We start from the raw sequence: 24826 nt of genomic DNA, 5'->3' as shown, positions 1-24826 counted from the left end.
GAAGGGTGTATGTATCCATTAATTTATCCATTTCTTCTAGATTTTCTAGTTTATTTGCGTAGAAGTGTTTATAGTATTCTCTGATGGTAGTTTGTGTTTCTGTGGTGATATCCCCTTTATCATTTTTTATTGCGTCTGTTTGATTCTTCTCTCTTTTCTTCTTTATTAGTCTTGCCAGCAGTCTATCTATTTTGTTGATCTTTTCTAAAACCCAACTCCTGGATTCACTGATTTTTTGAAGGGTTTTTTTGTGTGTGTCTCTATTTCCTTCAGTTCTGCTCTGATCTTAGTTATTACTTGCCTTCTGCTAGCTTTTGAATGTATTTGCTCTTGCTTCTCTAATTCTTTTAATTGTGATGTTAGGGTGTCAATTTTAGATCTTTCCTGCTTTCTCTTGTGGGCATTTAGTGCTATAAATTTCCCTCTACACACTGCGTTAAATGTGTCCCAGAGATTCTGTTACATTGTGTCTTTGTTCTCATTGGTTTCAAAGAACATCTTTATTTCTGCCTTCATTTTGTTATCCATCCAGCAGTCATTCAGAGCAGGTTTGTTCAGTTTCCATGTAGTTGTGCAGTTTTGAGTGAGTTTCTTGATCCTGAGTTATAATTTGATTGCACTGTAGTCTGAGAGACAGTTTGTTGTGATTTCTGCTCTTTCACATTTGCTGAGGAGCATTTTACTACTGATTATGTGGTCAATTTTAGAATAAGTGCAATGTGGTGCCAAGAAGAATGTATATTCTGTTGCTTTGGGGTGTAGAGTTCTGTAGATGTCTATTAGGTCTGCTTGGTCCACAGCTGAGTTCAAGTCTTGGATATTCTTGTTAACCTCCTGTCTTGTTGATCTGTCTAATATTGACAGAGGGGTGTTAAAATCTCCCATTATTATTGTATGGGAGTCTAAATCTCTTTGTAGGTCTTTAAGGACTTGCTTTATGAATCTGGGTGCTCTGGTATTGGGTGCATATATATTTAGGGTAGTTAGCTCTTCTTGTTGAATTGATCCCTTTACCATTATGTAGTGGCCTTCTTTATCTCTTCTGATCTTTGTCAGTTTAAAGTGTGTTTTATCAGAGACTAGAACTGGAACCCCTGCTTTTTTTGCTTCCCATTTGCTTGGTAGATATTCCTCCATCCCTTTATTTTGAGCCTATGTGTGTCTCTGCAAGTGAGATAGGTCTCCTGAATACAGCACACCAATGAATCTTGACTCTATCCAATTTGACAGTCTGTGTCTTTTAATTGGGGCATTTAGCCCATTTACATTTAAGGTTAATATTGTTATGTGTGAATTTGATCCTGTCATTATGATGTTGGCTGGTTATTTTGCCTGTTAATTGATGCAGGTTCTTCAGAGCATGTATGGTCTTTACCATTTGGCATGTTTTTGCAGTGGCTGGTACCAATTGTTCCTTTCCATGTTTAGTGCTTCCTTTAGGAGCTCTAATGAGGCAGGTGTGGTGGTGACAAAATCAGTCAACATTTGCTTGTCTGTAAAGGATTTTATTTCTCCTTCACTTATGAAGCTTAGTTTAGCTGGATATGAGATTCTGGGTTGAAAATTCTTTCGTTAGGAATGTTGAATATTGGCCCCCATTCTCTTCTGGCTTGTAGGGTTCCTGCCAAGAGATCTACTGTTAGTCTGATGGGCTTCCCTTTGTGGGTAACTCGACCTTTCTCTCTGGCTGCCCTTAACATTTTTTCCTCATTTCAACCTTGGTGAATCTGACAGTTATGTGTCTTGGGGTTGCTCTTCTCGAGAAGTATCTCTGTGGTGTTCTCTGTATTTCCTGAATTTGAATGTTGGCCAGCCTTGCTAGGTTGGGGAAGTTCTCCTGGATAATATCCTGAAGAGTGTTTTCCAACTTGGTTCCATTCTCCCCATCACTTTCTGGCACACCAATCAAATGTAGATTTGGTCTTTTCACATAGTCCAATATTTCTTGGAGGCTTTGTTAGTTTCTGTTCACTCTTTTTTCCCTAATCTTGTCTTCTCACTTTATTTCATTAATTTGATCTTCAATCACTGATATCCTTTTTTCCACTTGATCAAATCGGCTATTGAAGATTGTGCATGTTTCTTGAAGTTCTCATGCCATGGTTTTCAGCTCCATGAGGTCATTTAAGGTCTTCTCTACACTATTTATTCTAGTTAGCCATTCGTCTAACCTTTTTTTCAAGGGTTTTAGCTTCCTTGTGATGGGTTAGAGCTCAGAGGTGTTTGTTATTACCGACCTTCTGAAGCCTACTTCTGTCAACTCATCAAACTCATTCTCCATCTAGTTTTGTTCCCTTGCTGGCGAGGCACTGAAATCCTTTGAAGGAGAAGAGGTGCTCTATTTTTTGGAATTTTCAGCTCTTCTGCTCTGTTTTCTCCCCACCTTTGTGGATTTATCTACTTTTGGTCCTTCATGCTGGTGACCTACAGATGGGGTTTTGGTGTGGATGTCCTTTTTGTTGATGTTGATACTATTCCTTTCTGTTTGTTAGTTTTTCTTCTAACAATCAGACCCCTCAGCTGCAGGTATGTTGGACTTTGCTGGAGTTCCACTCCAGACCCTGTTTGCCAGGATATCATCAGCAGAGGCTGCAGAAGAGCAAACATTGCTGCCTGATCCTTCCTCTGGAAGCTTCGTCCCAGAGGAGCACCCACCTGTTTGAGGTGTCTGTTGGCTCCGGCTGGGAGGTTTTTCCCAGTCACCCTACATGGGGATCAGGGTCTTGCTTGAGGAGGTAGTCTGTCCATTATTGGAGGTCGAGCACCATGCTGAGAGAACCACTGCTCTCTTCAGAGCTGTGAGACAGGGACGTTTAAGTCTGCAGAAGGTGTCTGCTGCCTCTTCTTCTCCTATGCCCTGCCCCCAGAGGTGGAATCTATAAAGGCACTAGGCCTTGCTGAGCTGCAGGGGCCTCCACCCACTTCATGCTTCCAGGCCTCTTTGTTTACACTGTGAGCTACTCAAGCCTCAGCAATGGTGGACACCCCTCCCCCATCCAGCTGCAGCATTGCAGGTTGATGCCAGACTGCCATGCTAGCAGTGAGCAAGGCTCTGTGGGCGTGGGACCCACTGAGCCAGGCATGGGAAGGTATCTCCTGGTCTGCCACTTGCTAAGACTGTGGGAATAGTGCAGTATTTGGTCGGGAGTGTACCATTTCTCCAGATACAGTCTGTCACAACTTCCCTTGGCTAGAAAAGGGAAATCCCCCAACCCCTTGTGCCTTCCGGGTGAGGCAACACCCCACCCTGCTTCAGCTCACCTTCCATGGGCTGCACCCACTGTCCAACCGGTCTCAATGAGATGAACCAGGTACCTCAGTTGGAAATGTAGAAATCACCCATGTTCTGCATCAATCTCGCTGTCAGCTGCAGACTGGAGCTGTTCCTATTTGGACATCTTGGAAGCAACTTAGATGGGTTACATTTTGTATGTGTTGAATCTAAGATCCCCATGGAGATTTTAGTAGCTAAATTGATTGGGTGCTCAGGAGATAGGTTTTAGCTGAAGACAGAGATTTTTAAAAAAATAATCAGCAAGTATATTGAAAATACCAGGAGAAATGAGATCGGGAACAATGTGTAGAGTGAGAAGAGAATCTAAAAGAGAACTCCGGAAAATCCTGGCATTTAAGACAGTTAACACTTAAAATGAAAGCAAAAAAAGAAAAAGAAGAAAAAAATTGCAAAATATAGTAAGAAGGAACACCCAAAGGGTAGAAGACATCCCAGAGAGAATAATTCCACAGAGATCAAGAAAATGGGATGTTATAGCAACTAGGAAATGATCAGCAATGTGAAATGCTGGCAAAAGTCAGATAAGAAAAACTGAGAAATATCTCTTGGATTTGGCAATGTCTTGGCAAGAACATTTCACTGAACATTTGACACAGCTGCCAGATATCTGAGTGCTGAGTAATAATAGGAAAATAAGAACGGCTATATAACTTGTATGAATACTTGTTCCAGAAAATTTCACTTAAACAATAATAATATGTATCACTATATCCAATACTTATTTAGCATTTGATTTTCTAGGCATTTTCAAATGCTTCACATATATTACAATTTAGTCTAAGTTATGAGATAGGTATTAATATTATAGAGGAGGAAATCACATTTAGGCTGCATGAGTTGTTAAAGGTTACATTAATAGTAATCAGCTAGTAAGTGGCAAATCTGGAATATGAACTTGGACAGTCTGGCTGTAGAACTTCTCTAGGAGACAGAAAAGAGAAATAGTGTTAGAGGGGACCTGACGTCAAGAGAGACTTATGGAAAAATAGATTTGAATATTTGTGTTATACATGCTAATGGAAAGAAGCCAGTAGAAGGGGAATCTTTGAAGAGACAGAGATCAAGAAAACGGTTCACAGGCCAGACGCGGTGGCTCACACCTGTAATCCCAGCACTTTGGGAGGCCGAGGCAGGCAGATCACGAGGTCAGGAGTTTGAAACCAGCCTGGCCAACATGGTGAAACCCCAACTCCACTAAAAATACAAAAAAGAGCTGGCCGTGGTGGCGCACATCTGTAATCCCAGCTACTCAGGAGGCTGAGGCAGGAGAATTGCTTAAACTCGGGAGGCAGAGGTTACAGTGAGCCAAGATTGTGCCACTGCACTCTGGCCTGGATGACAAAGTGAGGCTCCATCTCAAAGAAAAAAGAAAAGTGTTCACAGTCCAGATCATGGGTGGGGTGATGAAACTTTGGCAGGAGAAGGGACACATTACCCATTCCATTGTTGTAGAAGAGATGGATAAGATGGGTACTGATGTTGATCTGTTTGATTCAAGGAAATAGAAATATTTTTCAAGTAATTACTTCTATTCAAAGAAAGGACATTGGCTGAGTATTAGACAGTGAGCGAAGGTGTCAGGCATTAGAAATAAGTAGGTGTATTTGATATATTTAGGTTGGTGCAAACATAATTGTGGTTTTTGCCATTACTTTTGACTTCTCGTGAGATCTAGTTAATGGCAAAAACCGCAACTACATTTGCACCAACGTAATAGTTTCTGTGGTAAACAAAAGAGAAACATGGCTAAAGAAACATGGGAGTTTTATGAAAGTTTAAGTCTCATGGGATGTTGAGAATCACAAATTTTAGTGGCACCAATCTGAGTAGGGTGCTATTTCTGTACTATGTTTAGCATCTTGGTGCAGAGAAGGCAGATAGATGAAAACTGAGTGTCATGCTTTGTTTAGGGGGGTTAGGGGAGGGGAGGGTAAGGTAGAGTATGACAAGTCAAATAAATGAGGTTTCTGAGAATATTAGCAAGAACGTTATTGAAGTGGATACACAGCATAGGAGATTTAGTCAAAAGTAGAGGGTAGAAAGGACATGGATATGTATGTGTGTGCTGGAGGTCCTAAGGAAGTTAAATGACTGAAGACCTGGGGATAGGTTAGCAAATAAATAGGAGGTTGTGGTTGAAGTAGTAGGTGCCTGAATTTATGACATAAGAGATAAAATATATTTCAAGTGATGGCAAACCTGGAGAGAAGTTATAAAAGTGAGTCATAGACCTGAAAACAAATAGAAAGCAACTGTACAAAAACAAATCAGAGAACTGAAGATCAGAATGTTGTATATGTCACCATATGGACCTTGAAGTTTCTTAAGATTTTGATAACACAGAGGGCAAAGAAGAGCCTGCAAACCAGGGGCTTTTCTTTTAATTTTTTAAAAAATAAATGAGAGTGAAAGATCAGTAAACGAAGAGGTTTGTATGTGTATCAACAAAATGGCCTTGACATAAAGGAAACAAATACTTGTTGTTGTTGTTTAAACTTTACAAAGGTCCTGAGATAAGTAAAGTGATAAGAAAGAGCAGCTTTAGGACATTATTTTACAGGCATGATGAAGTTCCTGGCTCCACATTGATTCTCCCACAATAAACAACTCCAAATCATGACAAAATGTATAAAGGCCACTGGTTTCAGACATCGGACAGTTAGCATAGGAATGTGATTCCAGAGACAAGGGAAACACATGAGGTGAGCTCTACAATTGCACTAGTTTTCTTCCTGGAGGCTCTTGGAAGCTCAGCGAAGTAGAATATATGTTGAGTAGAGGATATGGCTAAGCTAAGAAGACAGATATCAGAATTTGGAGTTACTGAGGAAACCGATATTCAGGCTACCAGAAAAAATAAGCTACACAGAGAAGGGGCCTCGGAAATCTGCATAGGAATGGTCTTGATGCTTCCATAAAATATTGAGCATTTAATGCTCAGGGTGATTGATATAGTTTGGCTGTGTCCCTACCCAAATCTCATCTCGAATTGTAATTCCCATAATCCTCACATGTCATGGGAGGGTCCTGGTGGGAGGTAATTTAACCATGGGGGTGGTTACCCTCATGCTGTTCTTGTGATAGTGAGTGAGTTCTCATGAGACCTGATGGTTTTATAAGGGGTTTTTCCTTCTTTTGCTCAGTGCTTCTCCTTCCTGCTGCTACGTGAAGAAGGATGTGTTTTCTTCCCCTTCTGACATGATTGTAAATTTCCTGAGACCTCCCCAGACATGATGAACTGTAAGTCAATTAAACCTCTTTATTTTAAAAATTGCCCAGTCTTGGGTATGTGATTGTTAGCAGTGTGAGAACAGACTAATACAGTAAATTAATACAACAGAGCATGGGGTGCTGCCATAAAGATACCTGAAAATGTGGAAGTGACTTTGGAACCATGTAACAGGCAGAGGTTGGAACAGTTTGGAGGGCTCAGAAGAAGACATGAAGATGTGGGAAAGTTTGGGACTTCTTAGAGATTTGTTGAATGGTTTTGACCAAAATCCTTATAGTGATATGGACAATGAAGTCCAGGCTGAAGTGGTCTCAGATGGAGATGAGGAACTTGTTGGGAACTGGAGGAAAGGTCACACTTCTTATGCTTTAGCAAAGAGACTGGCAGCATTTTGCCTCTGCCCTAGAGATCTGTGGAAATTTGAACTTGAGAGAGATGATTTAGGGTATCTGGCAGAAGAAATTTCTAAGTGGCAAACCACGGTGGAAATAAATTTGGAAATTTCTCAAAGAACTTAAAACAGAGCTACCATTCGATCCAGCATTATATAACATTACTGGGTATATATCTGATATGGTTTGGATCTGTGTTCCTGCCCAAATCTCATGTTGAATTGTAATTCCAATTATTGGAAGTGGTGCCTTGTGGGAGGTGATTTGTTAATGGGGGGGGGAATTTCCCATGAATGATTTTGCACCAATCCCTTGGTGCTGTTCTCATGTTAGTGAGTGACTTCTCATGAGATCTAGTTTTATAAAAGTGCATAGCACCTCCCCCACTTCTCTCTGTCTTGCTCCTGCTTCTGCCATATAAGATGTCTGCTCTCCCTTCTCCTTACTCCATGTTTGGACGCTTCCTCAGGCCTCCCAAAAGCAGAAACCACTACACTTTCTATACAGCCTGCAGAACTGTGAGCCAATTAATCTTCCTTTCTTATACATTACCCAGTCTCAGGTATTTCTTTATAGCAATGTGAAAACAGACTAATTTAATAGGCAAATGGAAACAAACTGTTCTACCAAAAAGACATGTGCTCTCATGGTCATCAGAGCACTATTTACAAGAGCAAAAACATAGAATCAACCTAAGTGCCTATGAATGGTGAAGTGGATGAAGAAAACATAGTACATACGCACAATGAAATACTATACAGCCATTTAAAAAATAAAGTTATGTTCTTTGCAGCCACATGAATGAAACTGGAGGCCATTTTCCTAAGCAAATTAATGCAGAAACAGAAAATCAAATAATTCATGTTCTCACTTGTAAGTAGGGTCTAAATATTGAATGCTCATGGACATAAAGATGGCAACAATAGACACTGGCGACTACTAAAAAGGGAGGGATGGAGTAGGAAAAGGGTCAAACAGTTAACTATTGGGTACTAGGCTCAGTCAGTACCTGGGTGATGGGATCCTTTGTACTCCAAACCTCAGCATGATGCAATTTATCCAGGTAACAAACCTGCACATGTACCCACTGAATTTAACACAAAAGTTGAAAATAAAATAAAATAAAATAAAACACATCAAAAATATATTTACAAATTTTACAGAAAGCATGAACATAATAAATAATTGGATAGGAAATATCAGTAGAGAAATAAAATCTCTAGACCTGAAAAATGTAAAATCTAAAATGAACAGTTTACCAGCTGGCCTTAACAATAGATGGGAGACCAGAGAATAAAAGATTGTTAAGCTTAAAGAACTTGAACTTGAAAATAAGTAATATAGACTATCCAAACCAATGTTTTAGAAATAGAAAAGGCTGAAAAAAACCTTAATAGTCTTCAGGAACATATCAAATATTATATGTATAATTGGAGTTAGAAGAAAAGTAAAAGAAATTGGGACACAAAATATTTAAAAAATAATTGAAAACAAATTTTCAAATTGTGATGAAAAGTATTAGCTCACGAAACTAAGAAGTCAAGCAAAATCAAGCAGAGTAAGCAAACACACACAATACTTAGACACATCATAGTTTCTTTTGAGAACTAAAAGTAAAGCAATACATTTTAAAGCCTAAGAGGAAAAAGAACACTAAGATTCCAACTAAGACATTGGAGTTCTAACTAATACATCTAAACAATAAGATTAAGAAATGCAGCTAATAAATTATAACTAAAAACCAGAATAAAAATCAATATAAACATTCACATTATACTTTGGGGAAAGTGATAAGAATGTCAAATGGTTTCTCATCAGAATGCAAGCTATTATTCAATACATCAATATTTTTTAACATGTTGAAAGAAAAAATTACAATTTTTAATCTAGAATTCTATATACATTATTGATATCCTCCAAAAATAAAAGTGAAATGAAGACATTTGCAAGTGAATGCTATGAGCCTTTATTACCAACATATCTGGACCATATGGAATGTTTAAGAAAATCTTTGAGAAAAATGATTTACACATAGGAATGAAGAGATCCAGAACTGGAGAATTTGTAGCTAAATAGAAAGGATGTATATTTTTCTTTTCTTCATTTATTTTAGATAATTATTTAAACTAAAAAAACATACTTTTGGGTTTAAAACATGTGTACAAGGTAAATGTATTCCAAAATGGCAAAAAAAAGGAATTGAATTCATATTTAATTAAATTATACCATTATAATATTCACAAATTATTGATAGCATACATTGATATGCTACAGATTAATATATCCAGTGAAATCTGGAATTTGTATATTACAGAAAGCAAAGCATAATTAAAATAACCTATTCCTAGAATGTTAGCTCATTCACGTTGCCTTCTTCTATAAGGTGACAAGTTTGTCACTCATACCAAAACTCTCTAATTTATTGCATATGATGATAAGTTACAAGAACATATTGCCATCTCCAGAGCAAATACTAACAAAAAAGTCAATTGGAGAGCTAAAATGGGATCCTAATCAAATACACATTTAATCCAAAAGATGGCAAGAAAGGAAGAAAACTTGAAACAAGGATAGGTGTTTCAAATAGAAAATAATTAGCAATAAGGTAGTCTTATATCCAACCAGAACACTATTTATATCAAGTATAAATAGATAAAACACTTTAATTAAAAGGAAGAGATTATCAGCCTGTGTAACAAAGCAAGACCCAACTATATGCTCTTTACAAAAAAATGATCGTTATGTATAACACGACAGATAGGTTAAAAATATAGAAAAATATTGTCATGAAAAAACTAATGATGACTTTTAAGTATTACATCACCTTGTCTTTCAAGATTTAAGCAGGAGTGTTTTGAACTAGAATATCATCTATGGCAGAGCATGAGCCTCACTCCAAAGAAGTCCAGGGACAAATAGAGGACTTGTCACCTCACTAACTCATGTTCGGAATTTGATTGATTGATTGATTGATTTTTGTTCTGTTAAATTCTTTGCTCTCTCTCAAGTCTCTTGTCTTATGGATCTTCTGTTCTCTGTCCCAGCTTTAACCTCATCCCAACCTGCTCTAGAAATAAAATGTCATCCCTCCCGCATGTTTCTGAGCTTCTCTCTCCCAGTGCACTCCTCTCTTCTCTTCCTATCAGTTGTCCTCAATCCTCTCACATCATATCTGAAAGCTCAACCACCGTAAACCATCAATATATGTCTTTAAACATTGCTCTATCCACTCAGGAGAAAATTTATATGATTTTTCTTATGGACAGAAGTGGCTGACATCAGTTTTAAATAGGAATTGATTTTGTTTTCCCCTATATTAATAAAATAATTTTGTAAGACTGTATTTCCTCTGTTTTTTGCCCCTCATTTTCCATTTTGATCCCTCTGCCTTTGAAAGTGCTTACCACCTGTGGAATATTTAATTTGCAATACGAATCAGGGTCTTAATTTAAAAGATAAAACCAGATGAATGGACATAGATGGGGGTGGTGGTAGAGCTGTTTAAAGTTCTAGAATACTCTATGGTTCAAAGTTTGTAATATGTATGTGATATGTATATTTGTTATAATATATTATTCCTAAACGACAATTTCTCAATCTTAGTAATCTATCCACTTTATCAGAAATGACTCTGATAGAAGATCAAGTGTTGTCTATGGTCAGATTAATAAAAAATGTAAAGTTGAATTTCTTATTGGGATTAAATCTTCTTGTAAGAGTAAATTTGCATCTAAAGTTTTAAATATGGTATATAATTTAAAAATATTCTTCAGCTTCAGTGATTTTCAAGATTTATCCCATTGTAATGTAATAAGTCCTCATCTATAACCCAGTGGCTATGATAAATTCTGCCTACAATTCGACTGTGTCATTGCTGCGTGATCTTAGGCAACCCATTTAACCTATTAAGACAAAGATTTCCTCATTTGTCAAATTAAAGATTGCATGAAATTACTTCTTACCTCAGTTATAGCTATTTACATTTCATGACTATAAATGATTTGTGATTTTTGAGGGAGTTACACTGTTAATAATGATAACTTTAAGGTTTTGTACTTGCAAATCTATTGAAAACTTTTTATATGTTCAGCATTTTATAGTTAATAAAAATCTGCAGACACTAATATTTGCAGTAATTATGTGAAACAGAGAATACTTTAAATTTTTAAAATAAAAAATAGAGTTCTGAAGCATTGGTTGACTTGCAAGAGCTCGTGGGACAAGCTAGTAAGTGGCAAAGCTGGAACTCAAAGGCTTGTCTGTTGATTCATCCAGTGTAACTTACAAAATCTCGTGATTTGCTTTCCAATCTAAGCAGACTATCATGAACATACAAGGTGCCTCCAAAATCCAGGGAGGGACAGAGACAGAAGAAGAAATTTCTACGGTGTACTGTGGTGGATACTATCATGGACTTATGCTACTAGAGCTCTAAGGATGTAGAGGAGACGGGTTATTTTGGGAGTTGACCGAGATATCAATGGGAGAAGGGTGTTTGAATAGGAATTCAAGAGGCTGACAAGACGAAGAACGGCTTTCTTGGCCCAGAGATCAGCAAATTCCATAGGGATAAGATCTATAACTGGGAAGATAGGTGTTTTACTAAGTCTGAAGGGCAGAGGGTATGTACAGCATGATGGCATAGTGTAACTTCAGAGAGATCCTCTGGAATGTGATGATTAAAAAGCTGTTTACAGGCATACCTAAGAGATATTGTTAGTTCAGTTCCGTGCCACTGCAATAAAGTAAATATTGTAATAAAGCAAGTTACATGTATTATTTTGTTTCACAGTGCATATAGAAGTTATGTTTAAGTTTATTGTAGTCTACTAAATGTGTAATGGGATTATGTAAAACATGTACATACCTTAGTTTAGTTAAAAATACTTTATTGCTAAAAAAAAGTGTTAATGATCCTCTGAGCCTTTAGTGAGGTGAAATCCTTTTGCTGGTGAAAGGTCTTGTCTTAAGGTTGATGGCTACTGATTGATCAGAGGGGTGATTGCTGAATGTCGAGGCAACTATGAGTAGCAATTTCTTCTTCCTTCCTTCCTTCCTTCCTTCCTTCCTTCCTTCCTTCCTTCCACTCTCTCTCTCTCCCTCCCCTCCCCTCCCCTCCCTTCTCCTTTCCTCTCCTTTCCTTTCTTTTTTTTTTGGATTCTCGCTTTGTCCCCCAGGCTGGAGTGCAGTGGTGCGATCTTGACTCACTGCAATCTCTGCCTCCCAAGTTCAAGCAATTCTCCTGCCTCAGCCTCCTGAGTAGCTGGGATTATAGGCATGCACCACCACACCCGGCTAATTTTTGTATTTTTAGTAGAGACGGGGTTTCACCATGTTGGCCAGGCTGGTCTCATACTCCTGACCTCAGGTGATCCACCTGCCTTGGCCTCCCAAAGTGCTGGTATTACAGGCATAAGCCACCATGTCCAGCCTGGCATTTTCTTAAAATAAAACAATGAAGTTTGCTTCATCGATAATAACTCTCCCTTTTACTAAAAGTTTCTTCATAGTATGCAAACTTCTTTCAAAATTGGAGCAAATCTCCTCAAACCCTACTGCTGCTTCATCAACTAAATTATATAATATTTCAATTTTTGTGGTTGTCATTTAAACAATGTTCACAGCATCTTCACCAGCAGATTTCATCTCAAGAAATCACATTCTTTGTTCATTCATAAGACGTAAGTTCTCATCCTTTCAAGGTTTATTATAAGATTGCAGTGATTCAGTCATATCTTCAGGCTCCGTTTGTTATTCTAGTAGTCTTAATATTTCTACCATATCTGCAGTTACTTCCTCCAGTAAAGTCTTGAATGACTCACAAAATCATTCACCGTAATGGTTGAAATCAACTTCTAAACTCTATTTAATGTTGATATTTTGACCTCCTCTCATGAATCTTGAATGTTCTTAATGTCAATTAGAAGGATGAATCATTTCTAGAAGATTTTCAGTTTACTTTGCCCAGATCCATCTGCGGAATCATTATCTATGACACCTATAGCCTTACAAAATGTATTTCTTAAATTAAAAAACTTGAAAGTTAAAATTACTGCTTGATTCATGGACTTCAGGATGAATGCTATGTTACTAGGCATGAAAACAACATTAATCTCCTTGTACATCTTCATCAGAGCACCTTTGGGTGACTAGGTGTGTTGACAATGAGCTGTAATATTTTGAAAGGAATCTTCTTTTCATAGTAGCAGGTATCAACTACTTTTAAGCCAGTGGGCTTAAAACGTTCAGTAAATCATGCTGTAAACATGTGCTATCATCTGGGCTTTGTTGTTCCATTTATATAGCACAAGAGTAGGCTTCTGCATAATTCTTAAGGACGAAGGATTTTTAGAATAGTAGGTGAGCATGGGCTTCAAATTAGAGTCACCAGCTGTGTTAGCCCCAAACAAGAAAGTTAGCCTATGCTTTGGGGGAAGCCAGGCATCGACTTCTTCTATCTAGCTACAAAAGTCCTAGATGTTTTGTCTACCTTGAAAATCTGTTGTTTAGTGTAGCCACCTTCATCACCTACAGAAGATCTTAGTAGATCTTAGTAGATCTTCTGTATAACTCCCTACAACTTCTATATTAGTACTTGCTGCTTCACCTTGCACTTTTATGTTATGAAGATAGCTTGTTTCCTTAAACCTTATGAAACAACTTCTGCTAGCTTCAAACTTTTCTTCGGCAGCTTCCTCATCTCTCTCAGCCTTCATAGAATTAAAGAGAGTTAGGGTCTTGCTGTGGATTAGACTTTCTCTTAAGGAAATGTGGCTGGTTTTTCTTTTATCCAGACTACTAAAACTTTTTCCACATCAGCAATAAGGCTGTTTTTACTTTTTTATCATTTGTGTATTCACTGGAACACACTTAGAAGCCATAGTAGGGTTATTAATTGGCATAATTTCAATATTATTGTATCTCAAGGAATAGAGAGGCCCAAAAAGAAGGAGAGAGATGGGGAACAGCCTGTTGGTGGAACAGTTAGGATACACACAACGCTCATCGATTAATTTTGCTGCTTATATGGGCAAGGGTCATGGTGCCCCAAAACAATTACAGTAGTAACATCAAAGACCACTGGTCACAGATCACTGTAATAGATATAATAATAATGAAAAAATTTGAAATATTGTGACAATTACCAAGATGTGACACAGAAACAAAGTGAGCACATGCTGTTACAAAAAATGGCACCACAAACTTCCTGGACACAGGATTGCCACAAACCTTCAATTTACAAAAACATAGAGTGAACCACAATAAAATGACGAATTCCTGTATGTCACGTTAATATTTGAACTTAACTGAGTACATCCTTAAGGCTTTCAGCAGAATGGTGACAGCAACAGGTTTATATCTCTGAGACATCACCTTGGAACAAATGAAGAATTGTAATTGTTCAAACAATGGACACAGGAAGCCTAACTAGGAAACAATAATAACTTATAATAAATATATACAAAATACAAACCTGCACACAAGTGTTTAGAGGAGCTTTATTCATAAATTCTAAAAGCTGGAAACAAACAAGGTGTCCTTCAAGGAATCAATAAACTCAAGGAATTAATAAACTCAGGGTACATCTATGCAATGGAACATTATTCAGAGGTAAAAAGAAGTGAGCTATCAAGCCACCAAAAGACATAGAGGAAACTTAATTGCTAAATGAAATAAACTAGTTTGAAAAGGCTACATACTATATGATTCCAACTAAATAAAATTATGAAAAAGGCATAGCTATCAAGACAATAAAAAGATTGGTGGTTGCCAGGTGCTTGGAAAGGATCTGGGGAGGAATGAAAAAGTGAAGCACAGGGAGTTTTTAGGGTGACTAAACGAATCTGTATGCCACTATAAAGGTGGATACATGACATTATTTATTGGTCAAAAATCCATAGAATTTAAAACACACACAGTATGAATCTTAATGTAAACTGTGAACTTTAGTTAATAAGAATGGATCAATATTAGTTCATTAATTTTAACAAATGTACAACACAAATACAGAATATTAATAATAGGATAAACTATATTTGGGGGTGAGTTTATACGGAAATTCTCTGTACTGTCTGATCAATTATATATACACATATACACACACACATATATATGCCAAATACAGGGGAGTAGCAATAAAGCTTAGAATATTATACTCAATTTGAGAGAGATATAAAAGTAAGAACTAGATTTAAGTAAAAAGAGAAAGAGAATTGTTGAACTAAAGATAGGAATCATTTTTTAATTCATAGTATCAATTATAACTGTGCAGGAAAATTAATATAAAAGCATAGATGAATCAGTAGTGACACTAGAAGAGACATAGTGAAATTTTCTTTATTAGTTATATTTTCCTGTGATAATTTATCCTAATTCAATAAAAATAGGTATTACTAATTCTATCAGGAATTCATTATATAGCATTTTCTAGATTGCAATATATTGTCTCATACTATTGTTTTATAAGAAAATGGTCATATGTATAAAGAAAGTACTGTCACAATGTCCACAGTACACTTGTTTTGGAATAACCTGAGTTAAATGTTAGAAATTCAAAGTACAGGTCACTTCCAAGATGGCTGAATAAGAAGAGCTCTAGTCTACAGCTCCCAGCAAGATCGATGCAGAAGACGGGTGATTTCTGCATTTCCAACTGAGGCACCCGGTTCATCTCATTGGGATAGGTTGGAGAGTGGGTGCAGCCCACGGAGGGTGAGCCAAAGCATGGTGGGACGTTGCCTCATGCAGGAAGCACAAAGATTCAGGGGATTTCTCTTTCGTAGCCTAAGGAAGCCATGAGTGACTGTACCTGGAGGAACAGTACACCTCTGCCCAAATACTGCACTTTTCCCATGGTCTTCGCAACCAGCAGACCAGGAGATTCCCTCCCATGCCTGGCTCAGCAGGTCCCATGCTAAAGGAGCCTTGCTCACTGCTAGCACAGCAGTCGGAGATCGACCTGGGATGCTGGAGCTTGGTGGGGGGAGGGGCGTCCACCATTGCTGAGGCTTGAGTAGGTGGTTCTATGCTCACAGTGTAAACAAAGCAGCAGGAAAGCTCGAATTTGGTGGACCCCACTGCAGCTCAGCAAGGCCTATTTCCTCTCTAGATTCCACCTCTGGGGGCAGGGCATATCTGTACAAAAGGCAGCAGACAGCTTCTGCAGACTTAAACTTCCCTGTCTGACAGCTCTGGAGAAAGCTGTGGTTCTCTCAGCATGGCATTCAAGCTCCAGTAATGGACAGACTGCCTCCTCAAGTGGGTCCCTGACCCCCATGTAGCCTGACTGGGAGACACCTCCCAGTAGGGGCCGACAGACACATCATACAGGCAGGTGCCCCTCCAGGATGAAGCTTCCAGAGGAAGGATCAGGCAGCAATGTTTTCTGTTCTACAGCCTCCATTGCTGATACCCAGGCAAACAAGGTCTGAAGTGGAACTCCAGCAAACTCCAACAGACCTGCAGATGAGGTTCTTGTCTGTTAGAACAAAAACTAACAAAGAGAAAAGAATAGCATCAACATCAACAAAAAGGATATCCACACCAAAACCCCATCCATAGGTCACCAACATCAAAGACCAAAGGTAGATAAAACCACAAAGATGGGGAGAAACCAGAGCAGAAAGGCTGAAAATTCCAAAAACCAGAGCGCCTTTTCTCCTCCAAAGGAGCACAACTCCTTGCCAGAAGGGAATAAAACTGGACGGATAATGAGTTTGATGAGTTGACAGAAGTAGGCTTCAGAAGGTCGGTAATAACCAACTTCTCCAAGCTAAAGGAGCATGTTCTAACTCATCACAAGGAAGCTAAAAACCTTGAAAAAAGGTTAGACGAATGGCTAACTAGAATAATTAGTGTAGAAAAGAGCTTAAATGACCCGATGGATCTGACAACCTTAGTACAAGAACACTGGGAAGCATACACAAGCCTCAACAGCTGACTTGATCAAGCAGAAGAAAGGACGTCAGTGATTGAAGATCAAATTAATGAAATAAAGTGAGAAGACAAGATTAGAGAAAAAAGAGTGAAAAGAAATGAACAAAGCCTCCAAGAAATATGGGACTATGTGAAAAGACCAAATATACGTTTGATTGGTGTACCAGAAAGTGTTGGGGAGAATGGAACCAAGATAAAAAAAATACTCTTCAGGATATTATCCAGGAGAACTTCCCTAACCTAGCAAGGCAGGCCAACATTCAAATTCAGAAAATACAGAGGACACCACAGAGATGCTCCTCAAGAAGAACAACCTCAAGACATATAACTGACAGATTCACGCAGGCTGAAATGAAGGAAAAAATGTTAAGGGCAGCCAGAGAGAAAGGTCAGGTTACCCACAAAGGGAAGCCCATCAGACTAACAGCAGATCTCTCAGCAGAAACCCTACAAGCCAGAAGAGAGTGGTGGTCAATATTTGACATTCTTAAAGAAAAGAGTTTTCAACCCAGAATTTCATATCCAGCCAAACTAAGCTTCATAAGTGAAGAAGAAATAATATGCAAATGCTGAGAGATTTTGTCACCACCAGGCCCCCCTTACAAGAGCTCTTGAAGGAAGCACTAAACATGGAAAGGAACAACTGGTACCAGCCCCTGCAAAAGCATGCTAAATGGTAAAGACCATCAATGCTATGAAGAAACTGAATCAATTAATGGGTGAAATAACCAGCTAGCACCATAATGACAGGTTTAAATTCACACATAACAATATTAACCTTAAATGTAAATGGGTTAAATGCCCTAATTAAATGGCACAGACTAGCAAATTGGATAGAGTTAAGACCCATCAGTGTGCTGTATTCAAGGGACCCATCTCATGTGCAAAGACACACATAAGCTCAAAATAAAGGGATGGAGCAATATCTACCAAGCAAATGGAAAGCTAAAAAAAGCAGGGGTTGCAATCCTTGTCTCTGATAAAGCAGACATTAAACCAACAAAGATCAAAAGAGACACAGAAGGCCATTACATAATGGTAAAGGGATCAATTCAACAACAAGAGCTAACTATCCTAAATATATATGCACCCAATACTGGAGCACCCAGATTCATAAAGCTAGTTCTTAGAGACCTACAAAGAGACTTAGACTCCCACACAATAATAATTAGAGACTTTAACACCCCACTGTCAATATTAGACAGATTAATGAGACAGAAAATTAACAAGGATATCCAAGATTTGAATTCAGCTCTGGACCAAGCAGACCTAATAGACATCTACGGAACTCTACACCCCAAATCAACAGAATATACATTCTTCTCAGTACCACATCACACTTATTCTATAATTGACCATATGATTAGAAGTAAAACACTCCTCAGAAAAAGTAAAAGAACAGAAATTACAACAAACTGTCTCTCAGATCACAGTGCAATCAAATTAGAACTCAGGATTAAGAAACTCATTCAAAACCACACAACTACAGGGAAACTGTGTAATCTGCTCCTGAATGGCTACTGGGTAAATAAAGAAATGAAGGCAGAAATAAAGATGTCTTTGAAGCCACTGAGAACGAAGACACAATGTACCAGAATTTCTGGGACACATTTAAAGCAGTATGTAGAGGGAAATTTACAGCACCAAATGCCCACAAGAGAAAGCAGGAAAGATCTAAAGTTGACACCCTAACATCACAATTAAAAGAACTAGAGAAGCAAGAGCAAACAAATTCAAAAGCTAGCAGAAGGCAGAAAATAACTAAGATCAGAGCAAAACTGAAGGAGATAGAGACACAAAAAACCCTTCAAAAAATCAATGAATCCAGGAGCTGGTTTTCTGAAAAGATCAACAAAATAGATATCTGGCAAGACTAATAAAGAAGAAAAGAGGGAAGAATCCAATAGATGCAATAAAAAATGATAACAGGGATATCATCACTGATCCCACAGAAATACAAACTACCATCAGAGGGTACTATAAACACCTCTATGCAGAGAAACTAGAAAATCTGGAAGATATGGATAATTCCTAGACATATACACCCTCCCAAGACTAAACCAGGAAGAAGTTGAATCTCTGAATAGACCAATAACAGATTCTGAAATTGAGGCAATAATTAATAGCATACCAATCAAAAAAAGTTCAGGACCAGATGGATTCACAGCCGAATTTTACCAGAGGTACAAAGAGGAGCTGGTACCATTCCTTCTGAAACTATTCCAGTCCATAGAATTAGAGGGAATCCTCCCGAACTGATTTTATGAGGCCAGCATCACCCTAATACCAAAGCCTGGCAGAGACACAACAAAAAAAGAGAATTTTAGGCCAATATCCCTGATGACCATCAGTGCAAAAATCCTCAATAAAATACTGGCAACCTGAATCCAGCAGCACATCAAAAAACTTATCCACCATGATCATGTCGGCTTCATCCCTGGGATGCAAGGCTGGGTCAACATACGTGAATCAATAAGCGTAATCCATCGCATAAACAGAACCAATGACAAAAACCACACGATTATCTCAATAGATGCAGAAAAGGCCTTAGACAAAATTCAATGACACTTCATGCTAAAAACTCTCAATAAATGAGGTATTGATGGAACATAACTCAAAACAATAAGAGCTATTTATGATAAACCCACAGCTAATATCATACCGAATGGGCAAAAACTGGAAGCATTCCCTTTGAAAACTGGCAAAAGACAGGGATGCCCTCCCTCACCACTCCTATTCAACATAGTATTGAAAGTTCTGGCCAGGGCAATCAGGCAAGAGAAAGAAATAAAGGGTATTTGATTAGGAAAACAGGAAGTCAAATTGTCTTTGTTTGCAGAGGACATGATTGTATATTTAGAAAACCCCATTGTCTCAGCCCAAAATCTCCTTAAGCTGATAAGCAACTTCAGCAAAGTCTCAAATATAAAGTTAATGTGCAAAAATCACAAGCATTCCTATATGCCAAGAACAGACAGAGCCAAATTATGAGTGAACTGCCATTCACAATTGCTACAAAGAGAATAAAATACCTAGGAATCCAACTTACAAGGGATGTGAAGGACCTCTTCAAGGAGAACTACAAACCACTGCTCAACGAAATAAAAGAAGACACAAACAAATGAAGAACATTCTATGCTCATGGATAGGAAGAACCAATATCTTGAAAATGGCCTACCTGCCCAAGGTAATTTATAGATTCAATGCTATCCCCATCAAGCTGCCACTGACTTTCTTCACAGAATTGGAAAATACTACTTTAAAGTTCATATGGAACCAAAAAGAGCCTGCATAGCCAAGATAATCCTAAGCAAAAAGAACAAAGCTAGAGGCATCACGCTACCTGACTTCAAACTATACTACAAGGCTACAGTAACCAAAACAGCATGGTACTGGTACCAAAACAGATATATAGAACAGTGGAACAGTACAGAGGCCTCAGAAATAACACCACACAGCTACAACCATCTGATCTTTGACAAACCTGGCAAAAACAAGCAATAGGGAAATGATTCCCTATTTAATTAATGGTGTTGGGAAAACTGGCTAGCCATATGTAGAAAGCTGAAACTGGATCCCTTCCTTACACCACATACAAATATTAACTAAAGATGGATTAAGGACTTAAATGTAAGACCTAACACCATAAAAACCTTAAAAGAAAACCTAGGCAATACCATTCAGGACACAGGCGTGGGCAAAGGCTTCATGACTAAAATACCAAAAGCAATGGCAACAAAAGCCAAAATAGACAAATGGGATCTAATTAAACTAAAGAGCTTCTGCACAGCAAAAGAAACTATCATCAGAGTGAACAGGCAACCTACAGAATCGAAGAAAATTTTTGCAATCTATCCATCTGACAAAGGGCTAATACCCGGAATCTACAAAGCACTTAAACAAATTTACACGGAAAAAACAAACAACCCCATCAAAAAGTGGGCAAAGGATATGGACAGACACTTTTCAAAAGGAGTTCATTTATGCAGCCAACAGACAGATGAAAAAATGCTCATCATCACTGCTCATTAGAGAAATGCAAATCAAAACTACAATGAGATACCATCTCACAGCAGTTACAATGGCAATGATTATAAAGTCAGGACACAACAGATGCTGGAGAGGATGTGAAGAAATAAGAATGCTTTTACACTGTTGGTGGGAGTGTAAATTAGGTCAACCATTGTGGAAGACAGTGTGGCAATTCCTCAAGGATCTAGAACTAGAAACACCATTTGACCTAGCAATCCCGTTACCAATATACCCAAAGGATTATAAATCATGCTACTATAAAGACACTTGCACATATGTTTATCGTGGCACTATTCACAATAGCAAAGACTTGGAACCAACACAAATGTCCAACAATACTAGATTGGATAAAGAAAATGTGGCACATATACATTATGGAACACTATGCAGCCATATAAAAGGATGAGTTGATGTTCTTTGCAGGGACATGGATGAAACTAAATCATCATTCTCAGCAAAATATCACAAAGACAGAAAACCAAACACCACATGTTCTCATTCATAAGTGGGAGTTGAACAATTACAACACATGGACACAGGGAGGGGAACATCACACTCTGGAGCCTGTTGGTGGGTGAGGGGGTAGGGGAGGGATAGCTTTAGGAGAAATGCCTAATGTAAATGATGAGTTGATGGGTGCAGCAAACCAACATGGGACATGTATACCTATGTAACAAACCTGTACATTGTGCACATGTACCCTAGAACTTAAAGCATAATAAAAATAAAATAAAATAAAATAAAATAAAATAAAATAAAATAAAATAAAATAAAAGCTTGCCTTTTTTGCAACAGCAACAACAACAAAGAAAATCAAAGTACAGGTCTCATTAAAGACTTTTAAAATTGAATTTCAGTTTTGGGCCTAAGAATATACGTTTTAAGCCTCTATCAAACATATGCTTATGTTAATTATGTTTTATTATTCTCTAAGTGTCTTTCAGGTGCTGTGTATGTAACTGTGAATAAGATAGAAGAAAGTGCCTGCTCACATGAAAAATACTATAGGAGCAAGACGTAATAAACACACAGACAGATACCAAAGATAATTTTAGACTGCTAAAAACATTTTTGATGGTGTGTAGGGAGGTTACTTTGGGCAGGGTGGTTAGAAAACGAATTTCTCTTAAAGGGGCTATTTAGCTAAACCATCAAAGATTACAAGTAGACAACCACACATTAATGGAAGGCAAAAGTGCTTGGTAAAGGGCACAGTAAGCACAAAAGTGTCCAGATAGGAGAATCCTTTCATAGACAAGAGACTAAGAGAATCGAGCATATCTAGAACAGATGAACGAGGGAGAGGGTGAGAGAGGTGTGTTGATCTGGTAACTTGTAGGTATATAACCAAGCCCCCCTAAAGTTACTGGTGTAAAACAACAAGTATTTTGTCATGCTCACAGGTCATTGGGTCAAGGTTTTGGCCAAAGAATAGCAAGGATGACTTGTCTCTGCTCCACTATGTCTGGAACCTCTTGGAATCATTTGGAGTCTTCTTCACTCTCTTGCCTGGCACCTGGACTGGGAAGACTTGGAACCCACTGGGACTGCTGACCAAAGCACAAACATGTGGCCTCTTCATGTGGCTTGGGCTTTCCACAGCATGGAGGCTGATTTCTGAGGAGAGGCCCAAAAATAATATCCACAAAGTAAGTATTTCACAAGATCTAAGCATAAGCAACATGATCTTTGATAACCTAGTCTATGAGGTCCCATAGGATCACTTCACCCATATTTTATTGGTTAAAGAAGTCATTCAGATTCATAGAGTAGAGATATAGAACACTGTCTCTCAGTGGGACAAATACCAAGAAATTTGGGATCACTTTTTAAAAACCTACACATAGACAGAAGCAAAGTAATAAAGGGCCTTTTAAACCATCATACAGAGTTTAATTTTAATCTAATTGCAATAAGAAGCCATTGCAAACTCTCAAGTAGGACATTATAATGTACGAACAATTGACTTAAGGGACTTTAACTTTATTCCATTGCATAAAAAACACTTAAAAAAATACCAAGAAGGAATTTCATAAAATCTTGCTAATGACCATCAATTAAAGGAGAGGAGGCTCATGTTACTTCCTATTTTTTTTTCAAACAACATGCCATAACCAATATTTTGAAAAAATATATTGTGTTAGGCCAGGCATGGTAGCTCATGGCTGTAATTCCAGCACTTTGAGAAGCCAAGGTGGGAGGATATTTTCAGTTTAGGAGTTCAAGACCACCTGGGCAACATAGTGAGAACTCGTCTTTAATTAAAATGGAAAAAAAATTACCCAGATGTGGTGGCACATGCTTGTAGTCTCAGCTACTCAGGAGGTTGAGGCAAGAGGATCACTAGAGCCTGCAGGATCAAGGCTGCAATGAGCTATGATTATGATACTTCACTCCAGCCTGGGTGACAGAGTGAGACCGTATGTCAACAAATTAAAATAAATAAATAAAATAGATGATCTTAGAATTTTAAAATATGGAAAAGCCCTCCTTGATATTATCTAGTAAATCTCCCCCATTTTCATGATGAGAAAAATGTGATCCGGAGAGGTGAATGACTTGACAAAGATTTCAGAGCTAATCAGTGGAATATTGCGTGGTCTAGGTAATAAATGAGAAATTTGAGTAGAGAGAAAAAAACATACTTAGATATTATGCTATGATCATACACTAGTGAAATTACCCCTTCCATTTTCCAAGTTATAAAACATTTTCATGTGCATTATTTGATTTCGTCCTCATTACTCTATAAAGTAGCAAGGGTGGGCATTAATGTCCCCATTTTATAGACTGGGCAACAAAGGCTTAGATGAGTCACGTAGCTAATTATGTGTAAAAGCCTGAATTAGAAATGCATATCACCTGCTTTCCATTTCAGGATTCTTAGTCAAATGAAGAAAAATAGGATATATTTATCAAAATAAAGAAAAGTATATATCAAAGCTATAACTATTCAATACTAAACACACCACCATGTAAAGCAAAGCAATTTTCCAAGACTTCAAATGTTTCCAAACATCCATAAGATGGATATTTATATATAAAGTATGGAGAAAATTAGCTAATGTTCCCTTTTCAAACAGGCTTTCTGGTATTTTTTAAGATCTTTATGCCAGGATGCAATAAAAAATTAGAAAACACTGATATCCACATGGAGAAAGTTCACACTTCTTTGCAGAGGGTTACTGCTTGACCTTTTGTTTTGCTTCGGACATTCTGTATTTGTTTTGGTGGAGATACAGCAGCTGCTCCATTCTAGATACTCAGTAGATGTCAGAAGCGAGTGAAGCAAAAATTTTGCTGAGAAAAAAAATGACACATCCGATACAAATGTTTATTGAAAGTATATTTTGGTTACTAATTCCGTATCTGTCAACATCTGGCCAACTTCCACATCTTGCAAATTTTTCATTCTCTACTCTTTCAAGCTACCTAATCTATTATCTTTATTCTCTTGGGCTCCTTAGTTGTAAATTGAAACAGGGAAAATGGTCAATTATTTTGGGATAAACAAAAAGTTAATATGTATCTCACTTTACATATTTCTCATAACTAAAACCATAAACATATAGTTTATAAAATGAAATAATACCTTAATTTTACATGTATTTAAGGACTTAAAGACAGTCTACTGAGGGGTAAAACATAAAAGAAATAGCTTTGGTCCTTAAGAGGCTTGCTTTCTGGTGAGGGAGACAAAATAGACATTTAAGAAGTGGTTATAAAATCCAAATAAGTTTAACAGTAAGAGCAAAAATATGTGCTGCAGGGAATAGGCACTGTTCTGAGTTTAGGAAACTATAGTAAGCAACTCCCTTAAAGGCAATTTGAATATAAGCAGTTTCGTCTGGAGCCATAAAGTCATTCTTATTCAGAGTAATGAGAAAAATCAGAACATAAATATAGAGTTATGCTAAATCTTAAAGGATGAGCAAATCT

The 24826-nt window shown here is 37.7% G+C and overlaps 1 long non-coding RNA gene across 1 annotated transcript in view; it reads left to right on the top strand.

Moving 5' to 3' along the window:
* The window catches only part of LOC134729459 (uncharacterized), a 550495-nt gene that overhangs the window by 128132 nt on the left and 397537 nt on the right, over positions 1 to 24826 (top strand). The window contains exons 2-3 of the long non-coding RNA XR_010110567.1: positions 6467 to 6535; positions 22291 to 22536. This is a non-coding gene — a long non-coding RNA (uncharacterized LOC134729459). The remainder of the gene's footprint in view (positions 1 to 6466; positions 6536 to 22290; positions 22537 to 24826) is intronic.

This window comes from Pan paniscus, chromosome 19 (assembly GCF_029289425.2).
Source record: "Pan paniscus chromosome 19, NHGRI_mPanPan1-v2.0_pri, whole genome shotgun sequence".
Classification (NCBI taxonomy): domain Eukaryota; kingdom Metazoa; phylum Chordata; class Mammalia; order Primates; family Hominidae; genus Pan; species Pan paniscus.
Note: the sequence above shows the minus strand (reverse complement) of the source record. Positions and strands in the feature narration are given on the sequence as shown.